This window comes from Tiliqua scincoides, chromosome 2 (assembly GCF_035046505.1).
Source record: "Tiliqua scincoides isolate rTilSci1 chromosome 2, rTilSci1.hap2, whole genome shotgun sequence".
Lineage (NCBI taxonomy): Eukaryota > Metazoa > Chordata > Lepidosauria > Squamata > Scincidae > Tiliqua > Tiliqua scincoides.
Genome location: NC_089822.1, coordinates 199,292,758 through 199,315,592, shown reverse-complemented (window position 1 = coordinate 199,315,592; position 22,835 = coordinate 199,292,758). Strand labels below are relative to the sequence as shown.

General features: G+C 42.6%; 1 long non-coding RNA gene across 1 annotated transcript; it reads right to left on the bottom strand.

The window, feature by feature from the left end:
• Positions 1-14,651: 14,651 nt before the first annotated feature.
• Positions 14,652-22,295, bottom strand: LOC136641808 (uncharacterized). Its single transcript, XR_010793920.1, has 3 exons — positions 22,134-22,295; positions 15,716-15,982; positions 14,652-14,794 (listed from the first exon to the last, which is right to left on the bottom strand). It is a non-coding gene; the product is annotated as an uncharacterized lncRNA (long non-coding RNA).
• Between the last annotated feature and the right edge of the window lie 540 nt (positions 22,296-22,835).

Below are 22,835 nucleotides of genomic sequence, written 5' to 3'. Positions count from 1 at the left end.
AGCAGCCAACAGAGTCCCCCCACCCCCACCCCAAAAGGAGGCAGGAGGAAAAAGGAATAGGGATTTTTATTTTTAATCAATTTTTGGAGACAAAGCCATCAAGAGTGGCTTTTTTTCTTTTTTGAAGGGGGGGGGAAGAGAAAGGTGAAGATCCTGGGTTAAGCTGACACAGACCCCAAGCCTATGTAGGTCTGCTCAGAAGTAGGTCTGCCTATGTAGGTCTGCCATTTGAGTCAATGGGGCTTACTCCCAGGAAAATGTGGAAAGGATTACAGCCACATACAGCAAGATTACAACTCACCCCAAAGTAGACAGGGGCTGCTCACACACATACACCCAGCATGCAGATGCCACCCCTGTTCCCCCAGGCAAGACAGAGGGATGCAGGCTGGGGCATTTGCCCCCCCCCCCACTAGGAGCAGAGGAAAGTGCTGCACTGCCTGTACTTACTCTTCCCTCCCAGTTTGAAGCCCGCCAGGAGTTCCCCTGTGCTGATGAGATGCAGCACCTCCACACTCTTCTCTTCTCCAGACTTGACCAATCCCAGGATGCCCAGGGCAAGGGGCACACTGGGAAATGTAGTCCTTGGGGCGAGGTTGCACATGGAGAGAGCTCCATGATGAGGTGCGGCACCTCTGCCTGTTCAGCCAGCCTTTTCTCCCACCTCCCCCCCACCATGTTTCACACTGCCCCATCCACCTCGTTCTCAGCCTCGGAAAAGCAGCAGGTCAGGAGGCAGCCAGTGCAGCTGCTGGCCACCTCTCTCCCAGAGATGCCTGGCGATGCCCCTGGAGGCTAGCCACACCTCACTAGGGAGTCGGGACGCACAGATTGAATACCTCAGGCTTAGACTTTAAGAAAACTTTATTCACATGCTTCAAAAGTTCAAGTTCTTTTTCTGATACTGCTGTATTACTTTAGCTGTGCAATATGTTGCTAACCAATCTCTCTTTCCATTGCAGATGTTTCCACCCAAGGTGCACCACAGGTTAGTGCTGGTGGTTTTTATATTGCCTTGAAATTTGTCATTGCTGATCCCTTTTGCAAATTGTGCACTATGCAAATTGTGCACTTATCCCTTTTTGCAAATTTAAGCACTATGCCATTATTATTAATTACAGTATGCAAAATTGAAAGCCGTTCCTTATCCCTTTCACAGATTAGCTGTAGTGAGTTCAAGAACAAAGAGTTCTGCAGCAGGGAGTCAAACCCTATCTGTGGTTCAGATGGCCGGACTTATGGAAACAACTGTGCCTTTTGCAAGGCAGTTGAGTAAGTACATCAGAAATACTTCCCTAGGGACAAGTGGTAAAAAATGTAACTGAGGATATTTCTTTTTGGCTAAGAGAAAAGCCTTACACACAGGATTTGCATGCACTCTGATGATAATTAAAAATGAAAACACTAGTTTATATTTCTGGTCTGGTCCAGAACTCCAGAACTTTACCTTCTGATCAGGCCCTGTACAACCAAGAACATAAGAAGAGCCCCACTAGATCAGGCCATAGGCCCATCTAGTCCAGCTTCCTATATCTCACAGTGGCCCACCAAATGCCCCAGGGAGCACACCAGATAACAAGAGACCTGCATCCTGGTGTCCTCCCTTGCATCTGGCATTCTGACATAACCCATTTCTAAAATCAGGAGGTTGCACATACACATCATGGCTTGTAACCCATAATGGATTTTTCCTCCAGAAACTTGTCTAATCCCCTTTTAAAGGCATCCAGGCCAGATGCCATCACCATATCCTGCGGCAAGGAGTTCCACAGACTGACCACACGCCGAGTAAAGGAATATTTTCTTTTGTCTGTCCTAACCCTCCCAACACTCAATTTTAGTGGATGTCCCCTGGTTCTGGTGTTATATGAGAGTGCAAAGAGCATCTCTCTATCCACTTTATCCTTCTCATGCATAATTTTGTATGTCTCAATCATGTCCCCCCTCAGGCGCCTCTTTTCTAGGCTGAAGAGGCCCAAACGCCGTAGCCTTTCCTCATAAGGAAGGTGCCCCAGCCCAGTAATCATCTTAGTCGCTCTTTTGCACCTTTTCCATTTCCACTATGTCCTTCTTGAGATGTGGCGACCAGAACTGGACACAATACTCCAGGTGTGGCCTTATCATCGATTTGTACCATGGCATTATAATATTAGCTGTTTTGTTCTCAATACCTTGGGTGTTCTCAATTCTGTTCTCAGTACTCAAGGTGCAAGCAAATCCTGTTCCCTCTTCTCACTTGTGGATTACTTTCCCAAACTGCATGAGGGAGTTTGTCATTCAAACAACCTCTCTTCCAGCCCAGTCCTATCCAATTTTCCAGTGCAGCTGTGCCAATGGGACATGCACTGCAACTTGTGGTGGGGCAGCAGTCACAGGGACCTCCTTAAGGTATGGGAATATTTGTTCCCTTACCTTGGGGCTGCATTGCAGCTGCACTGGTGCTGGAAAATTGGATAGGCTCGGGCCCTTCATGAGCTGCTAAACTCACTCTAAAGGTAGGTTAAGCAATGTGCGTAAAAGGATGATTCAGCTAAACTGCCCCCACATGATTAGAGGAGCTAGTCCAGAAACATGCACACACCAAGAGCTTTGCTGTCCATAATGGTGTGGGATGAGTTTGGGCATATAGTCTGAACTGGCCTTTTGATAGGACTAAGAGCTCAGTCCTAACCCCTGGCACGCTATACCATGCAGCTGCACCAAAAAGGCATGTACTGTATGCTATGGGGGTGGGGTGGCCTGAAACCAAACACTAAGTAAAAAACATTTTTTACTAAAAACGTGTACGCATGTTAATGCCCATTTTGGTGGCATACATTCAAGGAGACAAAAGGGGCAGGAAGGTTTTAAAAAGAGGGGATAAAATACAGTATGTGTGACTGCCGCTGGATCCACCCACCTCCTGTCCCTCCTTGCCCACCAGTTCCTCCACCGAAGGATTCCTCCCTTTCCTTGCCCATGACACACCCCTACTGCTAACTTAGTGGCACCAGGAGATCTGGAAGGTCCACTGCCATGCAGTTGGCACTGATCACCATTTCTGGCAGTGGCTGGGTAGCACATGACAGTGCATTGCATTTGCAATGTCATAAGTTGGTCTGCGTGGCTGGAATGCAAGTTCCCGTAACACATCCCAGTGAAAGATTTGGGCCATAAATTAATTCAAGCTTGCTAGGTGCAGTTTCCTTGCTATGATCAGAAAGAAATTCATCTCTACAATGGGTAAATTTATGCATTTCTGCATTCTGTGAGTCAATTACGTATTTTGTGACCTTCTGAGTATTAAAGCCACTGCAGGGAGTCTCCTGCTGGTACAAAACGTCCAGGCCACACAACACTATTTACATGAGAAGCTATATATTTATATGAAATATTTGATAGAATTACAGGAATGGGTAACTCTAAAACAGACTAGGGCAGTTTTCCCAGCACAATACATGAACTTCAAGAAAATGTAAAGAGGAACTTAAGTCCTTCTCAGCTTTTGACATCAGAATTTGGGCAGAATTTAAGAGATACTTGGGACTGCATGTGTACTGTCACACACGTTTCTGGACCTTCAATGTATAGAAATCAGGTGGGAATTGAAAAGAATTTTCAGTCAATGTATCAGCTGAAGTTGCCAGCCCTCAAGGTCTGTCTAAGAATATCCAGGAATCGGTATCAATCAATCCCCAAGTGATAGCTGAAGCAATCACAAACGTTTTAACAAGCCTCTGTGGTATATTGAGGAAACAATCTCCAGAGACAACTTCAGCCAGAAGTGACAAATGATGGTTTCAGTGCAAAATACACACATATTTTCACACTGGGTGCTTCTTTACTTCCCTAAAAATATTATCCACATCAGTTCCTTGGGTTGCTTGAACTAGTAAACCTGGGAGGCTGTCCCTTCTGGAGCTTAAGCAGTGAAGGGAGCTACTGCTTATCTTTCGATCATTGCTTATCTTTACAGGTGACAAAAGATTAAGCAAATTTAATCTCAATACCTCAAAGTCTAAATGCACAAAAGAAAAAAGCTGCCCCCCCCCCCAAAAAAAAAAATTAAAAGGAGAAAAAAAATATACACTGGGCATTTCTCCCACCTACCTTAATGTAGTGCTTGAGTTACAGGGGAACAGAGGGGTCTGTGTGCCAGACAGCTTAGCTACTGTTTTTAGGGAAGCCTGATTCCACTACCATTGGAAGAATTATAGGAAAGTGCTTGTGGGCTTATTTAAGGGTTTCTACCTTTCCCTCGATACTGCGAGCATTGCTTAAATGATTAGAAATAGACTTTGCAGAAGTATGCTGGTGTGTCAGTTCCTGGCATGTATAAGCTTGTTTCTGTGGCTCAGAGAAAAACAGGTTTAATTTACATGTGTAACTTCCACACCTACAGGGGAAGTAATGGAAGACTCACTGCCAAACATATGGGGGGATGCAGATGAAGAGTCGGCAGTCACTGCTGAGTGATACAGCATTCTGTTTTACTCTGTTCTCACCTAATGCTTGGAGATAACCTGTGTAGAAAGATGACCTAGTTACTGTTGTGTTCCTCTCCTTTGGGCTCCTGGTGCTGCTGTTGTCTCCATCCAGAATGTATCTTCAATAAAGCAGAACTCAGCAGAATACTCTGACTCCACTTTGTATGTTGAGGAGCCTCAGAAGGCAAGCAGCAAACAAAAACAAGAGCACTAATACAGGTAGCAAGCACTAGGTGGCTACTGACTGGTAGTTCTGCAACTTACCTGTCCTCTCTCATCAAGGGTACATTGTAAAGTGACATGGGAACAACTGGTCTTCAACATAAGACATTTCAGCAAATATTCCTTTTTGTGTAAATATTCAGCTCAATGATAAAATGTAGACTTGCAACTTTAAAAAAAATCATTTTTCAGATTGGGGGGAAAAATTATTTGCTTTGGAGATTCAGAAGCATGGGGTTGGGGAGATATAATTCCCCAGCAGCTGCCTGCAACCCTGGTTCCCGCACAGGCCCTGCTTTTAACTTCCACCTCCTGCCCCTTTCCTGGTGCAGTGTTGCTTCCAAAACATACAGCCCAGTCCTATGGCCAGTTTACAACAGAAAAACATCCGTTCCACTGTCATAAAAGTTCTAACAATGGCACAAAATTTGTGCCACTGCCAGGCCAGTCACAGCCTGGGCTTTGCTAACTCTGGTAAGTTGCAATGGGGACTGGTCATAAGCAGGGAGGGGGAGGGCAGGGGAAGTTTTGGGGCAGGGATGGATTCTGGTGGCACTGACATACCCCAGGATCCTATCCCCTCTTTTTGAACCCTCCTCACCCCTTTACTCTCTTCAAATTGATGCCAGCTATATAGCTAGCTTACGTCGGAGGAGAACCATAGGCTTCCAGGAAGCCTATGCAGAGGCAAGGGGAAGATATTTTTACTTAACTCTGGCAGGCTTCCTGATCATCTCCCTCACCATTGGATTCAGTACATGCCCCATTGGTAGATAGGATTGGGGCCTAAGTGATGGCAGCAGCAATGTAGTTAAGGCTGAGGGAATCCTTCAGGAATTCTTCCTGAAGAGTTAGGCAGTGGTGGTGTGGGGGCTGTGAGACATCTGGACATATGTCTGGATTTGAAGATCCACATTTCACACCAAATTAGTTTGAGACATCTTCAGAGGTACTTAATTTCCACTATTTACATTCTCTCTCTCTCAATGAAAAACACATTTCAACAAACACACCTAAGTGGGTCTTCTTTACCCCAAATTTCCTTTGCACATTTTCAACATCAACAAGAAATTGTGAAGTCCCTGATTCTGCAATCTAGCCCTGTAAATCTAATCATGGCTTGAAAGCCTCTTTGGTGACCCAGTGACAAAGCAATTACCTCTTTAACTCTACAGTCCAAACCCAACCCGAAACTGATATTCTTGCCCAAGCGGCTGACCAACAAGTCTTTCTCAGCTTACTTAATTCTTAAATAGATTTATTCCAAATATGTATAGCTCACCTTTGTACTACTGCTCAAAATGGCTCAGTTAAGAACATACAAACTAATGTAATAAAACCAGAGATGTCAGTATAAATGCTTGATGTGAAATACAGTACTGATGTCATGTCAACCACTGTAGTGGTTTCCAGGGTGGGTCTTAGAAGCACCACATCCCCTCCTTGAACACAAGCTTCTCCCTACCCTCTGATCATGTCAAACCACATAGACAACATGTCACTATCATTCCTATCCAGAAAGTTCAAGATGCCACTATTAATGGGGGATCAGGGTCATGTTACAAACCCTTCTCACTCACAACTGGGGGTCTGTCTGTAAACCAACAGCCCTCTTACCTCAGAGCGGGAGGGTACAGAAGAAAGGAGCACCTTGGACTGAACTGCTCCTTTCTGCTCCTCTTTCTCCCCACATGCACACACTCTCTTTTTCAGTTAGCATCTTGGCTGACCAATGTTGCAAGGACAGGACACTGATTGCTTTTTAGGGTAAAGAACTTGGCAGGATTGTTTAATCAAAACAAAGGGGGGGAAAAACTTCTTTCAGCGTAAAAATGAGACGAGGGATAAACAGACAGAGATAGTCAAATTCTATACTTGAGATTAAAAGGCAAAGTTAAAAATAAAGGAAAAACAGACTCTGGCTCACTTACCAGTCTGTCAGAGATGGCATCCATTGATTCACCATCCTGCAGCATCCTCACATGAAAAACTATACAAAACCTGTTTCTTTCAGGCTGTGTGTATGGAGATTTCTGAACCACAGGAAATACCAAGGGCAAGGTGTGGTACAAAAATAATTTGGGGACAAAGAGGTTCACAGTGAAGTTTCTTTTCTGAAGGGGAAGAGTTGGTGAAGGCTAGTTTGCTTGTGATAAAGAAAACTGTCAAATGTAATATAATAACATTTCAAAACAGCATTTGGGGGACAGCTATTGACCTGCAGATGACCTCAAAAAAAAACCCTTATAGATTAGAATAAGCAAACTGAAATGCACAATTCAACTTAGCTATATTAATAATTCAGACTCCAAAAAACATTTCAAAACATTAACTGCCAAGACTGGGTTCTGTCAAATTGATTAAGTGTGTGGAAATGAAATGTTCGGGGGGGGGAAAGCACATGGCATTTTCTCTTATATGGATGCATGTGTTGATGGGAGCTTGCCGTGCAAGGAAAGCATGACCCAGGCCAGTCTCATGGTACTTGAATTTTACTGCTGACAAGAGGCTAGCATAGACTGGGAAACGGAATGCTAGACTAGGTTGGCCTGGTGAAGAACAGGTTCAAAATCAATCAGTGTGTGCAAGAGGAGTTAGGCTGTAGGACTTCAGCTCCCCTTGGGCTAAAGGACTGGATCTTAGAATGGGCGGTGTCACCTACTTTTTTGCCCTTATTCCTTTCTGTTTGGTGTGTTTGGCTAGTCAGGTGAATGTGCACAGGAACTTGTACTTGATGTTTAGCTTTTTGCCTAGGAACTGTACCCTGTTCAATCATGGAGTAGTAAGACTGTTGAGATAATAGGATATACAAGAACAAATTGGGAACAAACATTTCTGACTCACTGGGGGTGGTTGGCCAGTGAACCAGGAGTGTGTAAGATCGGTCAGAGAGACCCTGGACCATGACAGGTCTGAAACACTAGAACTTTTCTTATGTCTTATAACCCCCATGCTTGAATGCTCTATCTCACAAATATTTTCTGCTAGAGTTTTCCTCCCTGAGAGACTACATTTTTACAGGCAGGGAATATTGCCATTAGGAGGCATTCAGATTTGCAATCCCCTATGTGTGTTTTGAAGTACCATCTCAGGAAGGTTCTGCTATGTAGTTTTTCTGAAATCTCAATCACATGCTTTAAGGAGTCCATTTTTTTTTTCTTAGTTTGCACATATGCTCAAAACACAACATGTTCAAAAGAGATGTGCAGCTTGTTTTCTAGTAAAGAATATCATTCTTTAGCTGGACATTTCATAATGAAGAACCAATTGATCCTTCCATACAAATGAGAATTTCTTGCCCTGGCTCACTTGTTTGAATCACGAGGGGTTATCTGTTTGATGGGCATCTTTGTTGCACTTTCTCACTCAGTCACTGGATTCATTTATTATGTCCTGAAGCTGCAGGTCTGCATACCACCCACAAGCTTCTTCATTATGGACTCTGCTTCCTTGACGTCCAAATGTGCCTCCTGCTTGTGAGCAACAAGTCAGATGCCTTGTTTACTACGAGAATGGCATTCCAACAAGTAGCAAGAAAAAACAAAGCAGCCCTCATGTGCAGGTCAGGAATGTGTATCAACTCTCTTGAGAGTTCAGTTTTGTTCCCAGCACACCACCAGAAAATTGATGAAAACGTGCTTGAACTCTTCAATAACACCCCCGGTGAGCTGATTGTATCTGACAGGTGATTGCAAAAGACTGACGTGCAAGATTATATAGTGCGAACCAATGGGCGGTATCAGACAGCCCCCTGTAATGTTTACATGGAAAGCTGGGCATTGTGGTGGGATCGCATGCAGTATCAATGTTAGGTTGCTGCAGCCACTTGTTTCCTCTCCACAAGGAACACAATGCTTTAAAACTACAGCAATTGCTTAGCTTGCTTAATATGAAGCCGGTTTCATAAGTAGCTTGTTAGAGGATTGCATTTCATTTACAGGGAGGGCATGGGGGGCTATGTATGACGCACACAGCCATCTGTATCACTTTCAGTCTTAATCAGCATATGTGTGTGTGTGTGTTATTCCCTGCAATCTAGTGCTGCTTTGAAGGGGAAAAAACACAGCCTGCACAGTTATGAGCCCCATATTTTTATTCAAGACCCCCCCCCCCGGCTGCATGGCATGGGAAATGGCCGACTTCTGTCAATTATAAATTTCGGATGTTGACAAGACTTGGGACAAAGCAGCACATAATTGCCCCACTTGTTCCTACAAATTGGTCTGAGGTAGAAACACTGAACAGGCCCTCTGGGTTCCTTTATTGACTATAATGGGGAGGGGGAATATTATTTCATCACTGTGGGAGTGGGGGAATCACACTTCATGGGTATAAATAAACTCGGATGCTGTTGTTGGGGACACTAAAAGCATCAGCACCTCCAAACCACCCCCTTGACATCATGAAGGCTGCAGCTATGCTGGTCCTCCTGATTCTGGGACTCTGGGGCTGCTTCCCCACCTCAGGTAAGTAGAAACTCTACTGAAGGACAGCAGAAGATCTGGACTTCAGCAGAAGATCTGGTACACCCTTACCCTCTGAATGCCATATTTCTGCAAAGGAATGATTAATGTGATTCTAAACATATTTTTAAATTCACTGATAGGGCAAATTTCAGATGTTTTCATGAAAGGAAAATCCCTCAGTCGTCTTTGTCAAATTGTAGCATGCATTAGCTGCATGTTTGTTATGGTTACTCACAAGGTTCTTAGGACGCTAAGGTGATATGCCTTTGTATCTCCCATGGGAATCAGACTTGATGGAGTGCTCTCCCTAAGCCTCTCACAAAATTTTTCTCAGTTGCCCTTAAAAGCCCATCAATACAGAAACTCAGTATTGTATTGTTATCCCCATTTTGGACATCTGAGGACAAGAGAGATTACCTTCTCTAAGACCATCTAAGTGAATCAGTGATTCAGGTGAAATCTGACCCAAGACAATCCCAGCTCAGAATCTTAACATCAGTTTTCACCTGATGATACCTAACATCATTTTTATCACCTGATGATAAAAAAACCAAGTGTTTGATCAGCTGCAGCATATGCAACGGAGGTGCAGCAACTAAGGGCACTTCATGACAGGGGTGTAGCAGATAGCAGTGATCAAAATGGGGTAAGTGCAAGAAACTTTACTGACCTGCACAGGCCTGAACAGGTAAGCCCATGGCTTTGGCCATCTCTGCACAGGCTCTCCACACAAATGGCATTTGTGTTTCCTGGCCCAGCCCGGCTTCCCATCATCCAGCCGGGCTCATTCTTAGAACAAGGACAACCTTCAGAATGGTATTTGTTAAGTGTGTTATTATACAGTAGCTAGAGCCATCTGCAGAGCCAGGCACCTTGCACAATTTTGGTGTAAATTGGATTGGAGTCAAACAACCATGCGCAGCATTCTACCTACAGAAGGGGGTCCATATTGGAACCCTCAATCAGCCATCCCCAAAAACACTAATCCTGAGGATGAGCCAAACTTTGGGAATAGTGCTTAATACTTTTAGTTGAAAAGTGGTATATAAATACTGATGATGATTATCAACTGTTATTAACTATAATTGTTACAACTGGTGGGAGCATAAACCAGAAAAAGTGATGGAAAATGAGCAAGTGAAGATCTTGTGGGATTTTTGAATATAAACTGATGCAGTTTTGACACACAATACACCAGATATTACAGTAATAGAAAAAAAAATTAAGTAACTATAATTGACATAGCAATACCTGCCGATAGTAGGACTGATGAAAAAGAACATTAAAAAATCAGTAAATATCAGGATCTAAAAATTGAAATCTAAAGATTATGGCACAAACCAGCAGTGGTCATCCCAGTGGTAATTGGCACATTGGGCGCAATCCCAAAAGCGCTTGAATTACATTTAAAACATCTGAACATTGACAGAATTACTATTGGTCAGATTCAAAAAACCACCCTGCATTGTTCAGCACACATTATTCACAAATATATTACAGGTGGAGTCTCTTTATTTGCAGAATTTCTATCCACAAATCTGGCTCAACACGGGTGCCCAGGACCTGCGAGAAGCCAGACTTGGCCCCACCTGAGCCCTGCGGAGGCAACTGGAGCTCTGCTCCAGTTGATCTGGAGGATCTTCTGAGGCCTGTGGAGGCCACGTGCAGCCTCCGTGAGCCTCAGAAGAGCCTCCGGACATCCTAGAGAAGCACTTCTGGTTTTCAGGCAAAAACCGGAAGTGCCTCTCTAGGACCTCCGAGGGCCATTCTAAGGCCAGCGGAGGCCTCCACAGGCCTCAGAACATCTCTGGACATGAGGCTCCGGTTGTGTTTGGAGCTAGGTGGACCTGAATTTTGCATGACTTGGTCCAGAAATGGAACCCTCATGAATAATGTGGGTCCACCTGTACAACATCATAGGCTGCTGGGTGGGGACCGACTAGTAATTAACGCCAAGTCCAGCAAAAGAACTGGCAGCTGTGACATGAGAAATAATATAATATAATGCAGAGGGCTCTTGATGGGGGGGGGGGGTTTGGCAGAAACCATACCTTCCCTTCCTTTCATGAGCAGAAATCAATTTTATTGGTACATCTGGTACACATGCCCCAAATTTGTGCACCATGGCTGTGTCTGTATGCGGATCTAGCAGTTGCAAAATAGCATGCTTAAGTCGCAATCCTAGCCCACTTTCCAGCACTGACATAAGGGCAATGCAGCTCCGAAGTAAGAGAACAAACATTCCCTTATTCTGAGCATGTCTCCATGAGTGCCACCCAACTACAGGATGCAGCACGTGTCCCATTGGCATAGCTATGCTGTGTTGGGACACGTGCTGCAAGGGAATGGTGGGGAATGGCAAGGGAATGGTGGGGACACGTGCTGCAAGGGAAAGTAAGGGAATGGTGTTGGAAAGTTGGTTAGGATTTGGACCTTGGTGATTACCATTCTGGAGGTTGTCCTAAGGAGGACAGGATTGGTCTCCTAGTCTTATATCTCTCTGAGGTTTCTACTTGCAAGTGTATGCCATAGCATAATGGACCCCTAATCAGAGCTTTTCTATGTACATAATTATATCCAATAATTTAAAACATTTTCACAATTAGCTTTTAAATCAGTTGAAAATATTGTGCTCCTTTATCACAGCTTTTAATTTGTTTTGTTTTTTTCTCCTGCAGGTGGTTGTCATCCCCTTAAGCAACAGGTAAGTTTATTTCTATCTGTTAGTTTAGCTGCTAGTTTCTGGTGATACCTGGTTTGCAATCTGATCTGTGAATGTGATTTCTGTGTAGAAAAAAGAAAGCTTTGTGATTAAAGCTTCTTGGGAAACCAAAAAGGTGAGACTATCATCCCAAGATGCAGTCAGTGATGATGCTTGATCCAGACACTCTGCTGATAAATTTAAACCAGCCTAGATATGATTAGTGTCTATATGGGTAACTGCCCAGGAATCTTAAGTTCCATGATAGAAAAGGTGGGATATAACTAATATTATGTTCATATTACATGTTCCAGATGTGTGGTGATTACGATAAAGATTCTGGGATCTTGTCTGTTACTTGAAAATCACTTACAAATATATTTGTAAGTGCTTGGAAGGTGCTTGCAAATAAGAGTCCAGCACTTCATGGTTCTCTTGGGAAGCAGCTTGTCTTGTTTCATCCACAAAATATATTTGCATCTGTTTCAAGATGCTGGAATTAACCAAGGGAATCATTCTGTGTGTCAGAACACAGTGCACAGAACATTCCTTTGTGCTGAGAGCATAAAGACAGTCTCTTAACACATGTAATAAGATGTAACATTTGCAATGTTCAATTCTTATCTCAGGGCCCAATCCTATCCAACTTTCCAGCACCAGTGCAAACAAAATGCAGCCCCGAGGTAAGGGAACAAATGTTCCTATACCTTGAGGAGGCCTCTGTGACTGCCTCACCACAGGATGCAGTGCACGCCCCATTAGCACAGCTACACCAATCTTGGAAAATTGGATAGGATTGGGCCTTTAGGACACAATCCTAACCTGTTATGTCAGTGCTTTCCAGCACTGGCATAGCGGTGCCAATGGGACGTGTGCTGCATCCTGCAGTTGGGTGTCACTCACGGAGGCCTCCTTAAAGTAAGGGAATGTTTGTTTCCTTACTTCAAAGCTGCATTGCCCTTATGTCACTGCTGGAAAGCACTGATACAAGGGGTTCAGACTGTACCCTCAGTCTCTCAGCCATTATGTTGCACCTGGTCAAGATGCCATAATGACAACTAGCTTCAAAGGCTTTATATATATATATATATATATATATATATATATATATATAGTGCTTATGATTCTACTACTAATATAATGCAAACAAGACTGGATGTTGTATCAAAATCAAGATGTAACACCTTCTATGGGAATGCCATTATATACATCCTTTTTCCAAACCTGTGTAGGTCAGTTTTTTGCAAAAACATAAGTTCATGGAGGATAGGTCTATCAATGATTATTAGTGAAAGTGAATGAAAATGGTGATGACGAAGTAAAAACACGTAGCACCACTTTTCTGCACTTCTCATTTTTGTAATCTGCAAAAAATAAAATCATTTTATTTGGTTTTTATTTATTATTTAAATAGGGGGGTACATGGGTAATGATTGTGGCTGCATCTGCTGACACTATACCACCTATATCAGTGTTTCTCCAAGTTTGTCCTCCATTGTACCACTTCACATGGATCACCTATTTGAAGTACCACTGGACATAACTTGTGATGACATCATCACCAGTTACTTCTGGGTTGGAAGGCCAGATGCAACACAACAAACACTAGTAAGAGATTCAGGGTGAATGGGATAACTTTTTCAAGCATGGAAAAGCATGTTTTGGAGCTCTGCCCACGAAGTCTCCTACCACTGCTGGTTGAATCATGCTTCTAGACTCGCTGCAGGTGTCCTGCGAATACCACCAACCTCAAGTACCACTGATTGAGAAACACTGATCTATATCACCTAACTAATACACTTCTAAGGTGACTATAATTTATAATTATAATTTTGAATAAAAACATAACACCACTTTCTACACTCCTAACTTTGGAAAACACCAAAACCCATTAAAAAATTTTTTTCACCCACATCTAATTATTAGCCATAAGAACTTACAGTGAATTCTTTTGCAAGTCTGCTCAGAAGTAAATTCCAATATGTTCAATGGGGCTTGCTCCCAGGGAAGTATAAGATTGCATCCTAATGTCCATAGGCACTATATGGCTGGTACCAAGTTCTGGGAACAGGGAATGAGCATCACCATCATGCCCTGCTTGTGAGCTTCCCAAAATCCTCTGCTTGGCCAGTGATGGTCATTGCTGGAGACAAAGACTTTTGGTCAGCTCTCACATATCTACTCTTTCATTTTTCCATAATGTGTTGTTCCTGTTCACAAACCTACATAATCTAATACAAACTTGTTTAGTCAGAAAAAACATGGTTTGCTTTTGCTCTTATTTAACTCATATCTGCCCAGCCCACAGGTGTACACATTTGATTTCTGTTGTGTATATGCAATGTTGGGCAGAAATGGCTTAACTTTCCCAGGGCTAAAGGCAGCCCTTCAGCCTGATTCTTAGAGCTGCATGAAAATGTGATTAATAAGTGGATTTTCTTCTTGCAGATTGACTGCAGTGCTTACAAGAAGCTTTCTGATCGAGAGAGGCCTGCTAGATGCACCTTGGAGTACTTCCCAATATGTGGTTCCAATGGCCAAACGTATACCAACAAATGCCTCTTTTGCAGCGCTGTCAAGTAAGTAGAGAAGGATGATTTCCAAATAATGGAACAAGGATAGACTACATGTTCTAAAAGACATCATCCTCTTACTAAGAGGCTGAAGGCTCATTCACACTTTTATTTCAGGGTAGTGTGGTTTACAACTGTGCACAGTGCTCTGTACCATGTGCATAAGTTAAAATTTATGACGTGAAAACACTTTCAAGACAGTAACCACTGGCTGCCAATGATCTTTTATTCAAAGTGCTGGTTATGACTTTCAATGTTTGTTTGGGGCTCAGATACTTGAAGGACCACCTTCTCCTGCTTGAAACTGCACAGGCTCTGTAGTTGGCATCTGAAGTGTTGCTTTATGTCTCATCAGTGGCAGAGATACTGTTGGTGAAGACACAAGACAGGACCTTCTTGGTCACAATGCCAAGGTTGTGGAATTCCCCCCACCCCATGAAGTCCAAGGTGGTCTAGTCACTGCCTGGTTTTGAACAGGCAGAAAAAACCCCACTGTTCTGGTTAATTTTCCTCTGACTTTTTTTTTTGTTCTAAGTGATGAGGAAAGGGCACTAGGCATCTATATCAAGCAGAGTTACAAAGCAGAAAACCCTTTTTCCTGAATCAACCCACCAACCCACACTAGACTGCTGCTGAAAATAAGAGCAGAAACAGAAAAAAGGTTTCAAAGAAAAAAATACTCTATTCAGTTCACAAGCATGTACTATACATCTTTGTTGGCTGAACCAGTCCTAAACATTGGAACAGGGAATCCTAGAGCAGTACCCTTTGCATGCGTATGAGAAAGCTCATGGTATGGTGGACTCCATACAGCTGGTTAGAGCTCATGGAGAAAGGCCTGAACGCTTGGAGGATCTGAAGGAAAAACAGGGGGGGGGGGTGGAAGAGGAAGCCAGGTAGATAGACAAATGTACACAGGATCAAGTAAAGGTCCAAGACAGGAAGTATCTGACTCACCTGCTTTCTGGTCAATATACTGCCTCCCAGTGTCCTGCAGATAGCATTGTACTTCCTTTCCAACACTAAGCTTAATGGGTTTGTGTTAAATGTTTTTTTAAACATTGTAGTATTTGTTCTAGAGACATTTGTTCACTGCCTCTCCCACCCCCTGTGGTTTTGATTACTTTGTTGTAAACCTGAGTCTGATCTAAAATTGTTGACCACCTGGTGGGCCATTCAAGAATGAAAAATATGGATATAAATACTTCAAAGAACTAATAAATTAATGCCTATGTCCACTTGCCTTTCCTCACATCCTCAATATGAGTGGGTGATGACAATACGTACCAAATGTATGTGTAGAAGCTGGGGTACATTTTAGGTTGATCAATCCGATTATCTCCTTGGAGCACTATTTCTGATTTCTAATTTTCTCTCCAGGACAGGTCAAGGGAAGATCCATTTTAAGCATTATGGGAAATGCTGAGAAGTTACTCCATGTGATCAATGGAAGCATGCCTCATTAATCTCTGGCAATCCTTCCTGCCTCATTTCATCCCACCCCGACTCATTTTAATCTGCACAGTCACATGTTCTCTTCAAGATTCCAGTTCACTGTTGGTTTAAATAAAAAAAAAGTTTAACAATGTTGCTTCCTTTGTTGGAGAAAAGGTTCTTTTTAAGTTTTGCAGTGACACACTAAAACCTTTAATGCTTAGACAACCACTTCCCTGGGCAACAGATGAAAACAACTGCTGTCAGGATATTTGCCCCCCAGCAACAAAGCTGAAGAAACTCTACCTGGTGCAGCCACTTGGGTTACACAAAATGAGTGATCTAGAGTTGAAGGTGGTGTTAACCAAAGAAGCTCCTAGGGAGCAAGTTGTTTACCTGGGGTGAGAAAAGCCAGTACACAACAGGTTTTGCAAGTTTTGAACACTTTTAGCTGAAAAATGAGGGGCAGAGCAATACCCAGAATGTGCTGTCCAAAGCCTAACGTCGCTGCCCTTGTAAGGCAGGGTATGACAAATACAATTTGTGAGTTCCAAGCAACTCCCTTTAAAATCATAGAACAGGACAGTGACACTTCTCGATCATAAGCTTCCAGCAAAAGTTTCATAAACAGTATTTCGAGAGTTTCTTAAGCTTCTGATCAATAGTTTTTTCTGGAAACAGCAATTGGTCATCTGTGTCAGTTGTCTTGCAACAGGCTTTTCGCTTTCAGCAGGACTGTTTCCAGTAAGCTATGAAGAAGCTCTGCAAATTGCATTGGGATATGGTTTTGGTCAATGGAGAACTAGGCAATGCAGGAAGCTATGCCCTCGAACTTCAAGTTGGGTGTTAAGGTTGTAACTTCAGCCTTGGTGAAGGGGCGGGGGGGGGGGAGGCCACCAGCTGTGAAATTTTATCAGTGGAAATTAGTAATGTGATTATACCTGAAAATTGACACTATTAGCATGAATGTCTGATGCTCACCAGCATAGCACAGTAATATGCATAGCACTCTATAGGTCTTCATAATTCCAGCCAGCATCCATGGGACAATGTAAGTACTATAGCTAGCAACAGGGACTAGCAGCTAGGTTTAGGAAATTAATTTTGTGTTGCTTGTTCTTTCTTATCCAAGCAAACTTGCAAACTTCCCTGGTGTTCTGCTAAGTTTTATTTGCCTGCTTTTTTCATAAGTAGCTACTTGGCTCCCTCTGTTGGACATTGCTAATTATTGCATCCAATTTGGTCACGTTTTCTTTCATGTCCTTCTAGTCACAAGCAGGCATTTTTCATCAGCCTGCTTTTGTACTTCTCTCTTCCCCACTTTAATTTTCCTTTTTTGGGGGAGGAGGCCTTGCAGATTTAAGAAACTGGAATTATTTCAACTCCTTGCTTGCCTATGTTCACTGGTAATTCAGTGAATTGTCCAATCAGATCAATCATGGTTTAAAATAAGAATATCCAGGTCTGTGCATGGGAGGTGTCAGATCCCCCCCCCCAATTTCCTTGACTTGTGATGGTGGTAAGCAGATAGACCTACCAGTTCCCTCTTCCCAAGTAAATCAGTGAACAGGAAGGGGCATGCTGGGCATTAACCACTAGGCACTAATCCCCTTGATCTGACTACTCTAACAAAAAGATTTGATCACATGTTGGAAAGCCAACAGTGAGATGACCAAACAAGTGTCTTTGGGGAAAACCTTCCACAACTGAGGCCCTGCAGTTAAAATAGTCCCAACTCTCAGAAATTTTGGTTATTCCAAAAACAAGCCCATATTCTTTAAGAAGGAAGCCATGATGCCTCTATAATTTGAATTAGAAGGTTCTATTTGTTTTCTAAAGTTCTTCAGCAAGGTGAACCAATGCACCCACTGGCATTCATTTCAGCCCATATTGGACATTCTGCTGTAGTGGTAAGGTAAGAGTGAGTTCATGTAAGAGTCAATAACAAATCACTGTCTAGCAACTAACTATATTGTCTGCATTCATATAGAGTCAAAGGAGTAAACATTGGCATAAGAGATAAGAATGCAAAATAAAAGGTAACCCCCACACCATTTCCTTTGTTTATTAACATATTTCTATCCAGACTTTCATTCCCCATAGGATGCATGAACTTCAGCTTCACCCTTTTGGCAGTTTTTATGCTCACCGACATGATATACAGTACATCCAAGCAAAAGCAGGTAATGTCAGCTAGAGCTGGGCTGGCAACAAAGGCACTGAGTGAGGGGCCACGGGCTACAGAAGGCTCTCTCAGCTGCGGCAGCAGCAAGTAGGCAGTAGCAACACAACTCACTTATCTGAATTAGTTGCACTACTACTATCTTCTCCTTGCACAACTACTACTACTATCAGACCTTGACCTTACTGGATAGCAGAAAGGAAAGGGCAATGGTCTTCCTGGACACTTGACTTTGGTACAGAAGGAGGATCACACAGTCAGGCACCTGGAGAGGAGAAATCATGACATCTTTCCTCACTCTGCCCTTTGCTGAATGGGCTTCCTCGAGAGGCCATTGAGATGACACAGGGGCCTCTTGAGGAAGCCCATTCACCAAAGGTCAGGGAAAAGAAAGATGTCATGATTTCTCCTCACCAGGAGTCTGATTCTGTGCCAAAGTCAAGTGTCCAGGAAGACCACTGCCCTTTCCTTTCTGCTATCCAGTAAGGCCAACAGGTCTCTAGCTGCTCCTTTCTCAATGCAACTGCAGGGGAAGGTTCACATGATGGAATGTGCTGCACCAAAGAAGATTCGTACACACTGATAGGTAAGTGGTCAGAGAGAAGGGCTAGGCTAGAACCCTTCAGATGGACATCTGGCTTTCTGCGGCAAAGCATTTAGCAGTATGAGTCCCAACAGTAAACCTACAGAGCTCGTTCCTAAGGTTTGTCTGTTCACGTAAAACAAAACAGCAATGCCTGCAGGTTTGGCTGGAGTCCAGAATGTTTTGGGAAAGTTTCTCAGATACCACGAGCACTTTATGCTTTGTTATGAGAAACAAAGAAGTGAGAACTGGAGGTGTGGGAAGCAAAGATAAGACACGAAAATGGGAACACACAAAAAAAGCTCCATTGTTCAGTAGGAATGGCTTTAAGCCAGGGGGGAGGGAGGGCATAAAGCAATGTTTGAAAAGGCTCAGAAGCTATGGAAGAAAACCCCAGCCCTTAAACACAGAAGTCTAGGAGCTCCAGAGAAAAAACAAAACAAGAGAGTACAAGTTTGTGGCCTCTGTAGGAGAGAAAGCACCTGCCAAGCAATTCACTGCAAGTGCATGCTGAAGTGCTGTAACCAGTCTCCCACTACACAAAAAATGCAGCAATAGCAAGGGCCCTTGTGCGATCAGACCCAATCCCATGGCAAGCTGTTTTCCAGATAGTTTATGGCTTCTGGGTGTACATGCCAGAGAGCATCTTTTCAGCAGCACTCACATGTAGCATGACAAACCTTGTAGATGCACTCAAACTGATTCGTATGTCAGAGCCTTTGCATGGGTAGGACCAGATGCAAATAGAAACAGGGCTCTTCTACACTGGAAAGTGCAGTTTCTCACCCCTGCAAAACCAAACTATACTTCCCAAAATTCCTTCTTCTGCATACCTATTACGTGTGGAAGAGCCCCCTTTACATCTGGACACCCTATTCAAACAGACTGTGGCACTTCAGTTCATGTGTACCACTCCAGCTAGTCATACATGCATGCCCTCTTCCCCAAAGATGCTCAAGAGAAATGATGCAAATCAATATGCATTATTAGCATTTTGGAATTGCCTTTGCACTAACAGAGGCACACCAGGCAACTGACAAACATATACAGGTTGAGACTAATTATTCGCGTGGGTTCCATTCCAAGCACTCACATGGATGGCAAAAAATGCACTATAGCAAATCAATTTAAAAAACAAAGTTTCTTTGTTCTGGTGATTGAAAAACAGCCTTGCTGACCTTTTGACCAAGAGTCATTAAGACAATCCATCAATCAGTCCTCCTCCAACCTCTTCACTCAGCCCCTTCCTTCACCAATGCAAACATGCTCAGGGGGAAGGGAGGGGCCGCTGGAGAGAGAAGGATTGATGGATTGTCAGTCAGCTCGCCCTCTCTCTCTCTCTCTTTAATGAGGCTACTGTTAAAGGACTGTTCAGTTTTTTAAACTGATTTTAAAGGGATGCATTTTCCCCCTTCTCCAGGGATCAGCACATTCCTTCTCACTTGCAGTGGCCATTCGTGTTGAGTCAAATCGGTGTACAAAAAATCCGTGTATAAATAGGCTGGACCTGTAATTGTATTTAGAAAAGAGGTACAGGAGAGAAGCTAGCAGTCATAACTTTCCCTAGCCTTTCCTTCATAAATCCCTGCAATCACTTCTGCGTGGATGCATGCTAGACCCCATGTCGTTCTAGAATCTCTTATTAAAGAACTTTAGGAATTAGACACCCTCCAAGATTGTCCACACAAGTAATTAAGCATCTATATTTCATTATCCTTCAGGGTAATGGTTCAGAACTAATGAATCAGGGCGAGTTGGGTTGGAATTTATAGCCACACAATGCTAAAACCAGTAAGTGAGCAGTGCGGATTTGTAAGAAGCTGCTGAAATAAGCATTTAAAATATAGTACTAAAATTCATAATCTTGACTCTTGCCTTACTTCTGATTAGGCTCCAGCTAGAACACTGGTAATATAATTTCCTTCATGGTCTTGAGCTTAAATTTCTGCTGGTTTTTCACAAGTCTGGCATTAAATTTATATTTTGTTGATTCATAAATGGCTTATGCAAAAGAACTTCAGAAGCATCAGCAGAATGGAAGATGCCATTAATAAGGTTCTCATTCCAGTTCCCACAGTCAGAAGTGTCCTCCGTTGCTTTTTATATATGGAAATTCTAAATTCCATCTCACATTACCAAAAACTGGAATACTGGGTGAGACTGCAAGCAAAAGAGCAGGACTTCAAGGATAGCAGCAGGTCTTAATTCTCAGTGGTCCCCATAAGTAAGAAAAGGGGGAGGTGAAAATCAGGAAGATTAATGAGGGAGAAGGATGGGAAACCTGTTCCCTTCAAGAACCTGGGATCACCCAAAGCAGGAGGTAGAGGACACACCCCTAATACCGTTCTTTTCAAGTGAATAGTTTGTCACCCACAACTAACTAGGTACTTCATTCACTCCTCTGGAGAAAAAGTAAAGCATTGCTTGGGGCTCCTTTTAGCCTGCCTCCTCTCCCCAACACTGGAGAACCTGAATTCAGCTGAATTCTTGAGTGTGTCTGGTTAAAGGATGTTCAACAATTGAGAGAAGGAGGTGAATTCCTCCCATTTTAGTTGGGTTTTAAACGGTAGAGGATCAACTTATTTTTTGATATTTTGTTTCTGTGGTGGTGTGATAAGGAATGAAAGGTTTTTTTCTTCAAAGAAAAGGCAAGTTAAGCAATTTCTGTGCAGTGCTGCATAAACATAACAGGGATCAAACGTGTACACCTATGGGTGGGTTACAATCTCTTATAAAACTGAGTATTAAACAAATTCTTCTGAAACTATTTTACTTTTAATATGCTAGATGAAGTTTAAAATAAAGGTACTCGTTTTTTGTTACTATGACACATGTTCTCAGTAGCTCAAATGCAGGAATCAAATATATGTATGTCAAATGCTGGTGCGCCCTCTAGTGTCTTAAAAAAAAAATCAAAACCAGTGTCCTCTCCAAATCCCAGCACAAATCTTGTTCTATACAGTTTTCCCTAGGCATCTAAGAGTAGTAATTCAGTCTCCTTAATAATTCATTCACCTTAGAGGGTGAATTATCAAACATAGAAAACATAATTACTATCGACTAGTATTGTATTGGCAACCTTCAGTCTTGAAAGACTATGGTATAATCTATACCATCATTATATAATAATATAATATAATATAAACCATCAACTTAGGAATAATTTTTATGCATTCTTGAGCCCTGAAATTATCACCCATTTATCTAGAACACCAAATACCCTTAAAATGAACACAATTACTTCAATAGTTAACATTAGTTATGTTAACAGAACCTAACAAGGTATTTTTCCTTCATCAAATATTCTATGAGGGTTTACCTGCTCTTATTAAGCTTTTTCATATCACATCATGCACTTAAGACTATGCTTACAAACAAAACATACATATGCTGCTCAGTGTTTATGTAATTCAACCATGAATGCACAAAAATCATCACTTTATAGAACTAGCAAACCACAAGTTCTTTGAGAAGAGAAAGTACTGCAATACACACCAACTATATACCTGAGAAAATGACCACATGGCGGCTCTTGTCTCACAGTGCTTAGCTGCTGAGGCATGCAAAATCCAAACTGGTCCTTGTAAATGTGAAGGAAAGCCTGACAAGGTGAAGTAGAGGCATTAAATGAAACTCCTTGTAAAGTCAAATTCTCGTAACCCAAACGGGTATATCTCAAGGTATGATTGTATTATTACTTGTTCTCCTTCTGCCCCTCTCCCACTCTCTTTGCAAAATTTGCCTTCTGCCTACTTCACTGCTCAGTCCATTCTGAAATTAAAAGAATGGGTCAGAGAAATAGCTTCCCTGAACCAATGGAAAATCTGCTTAACGTGAAGTTTGGTTGTAGACCAAATTAGTCTACAAAAGAGTACCACAAACAGAAAGCAAGTACAACATAGTAAGTTGTTCACAGAACAATCTAGATCAGTGGTGCCCAAACACTTTAGCACCCGGACCCACTTTTTTAAACAACTCTATCAGGATGCATCTAAGTTTACCAGACCCCCCCCCCCAAAAAAAAATCTAGAAAGAAATATTTGTAAGTAATAATAACCCCCCAAAAGAGCCTCAAACATTTATCTGCCTATATTTATACATGCTTGCAAACTGCAGAAGTTGAGCTCTTTGCTGGGTAATTAGCAGCTACAGTTTCTGATTTTTGAATAGGGCTTGAGGCAATTAGTTATCAGTTAGTCTTTTCTTCA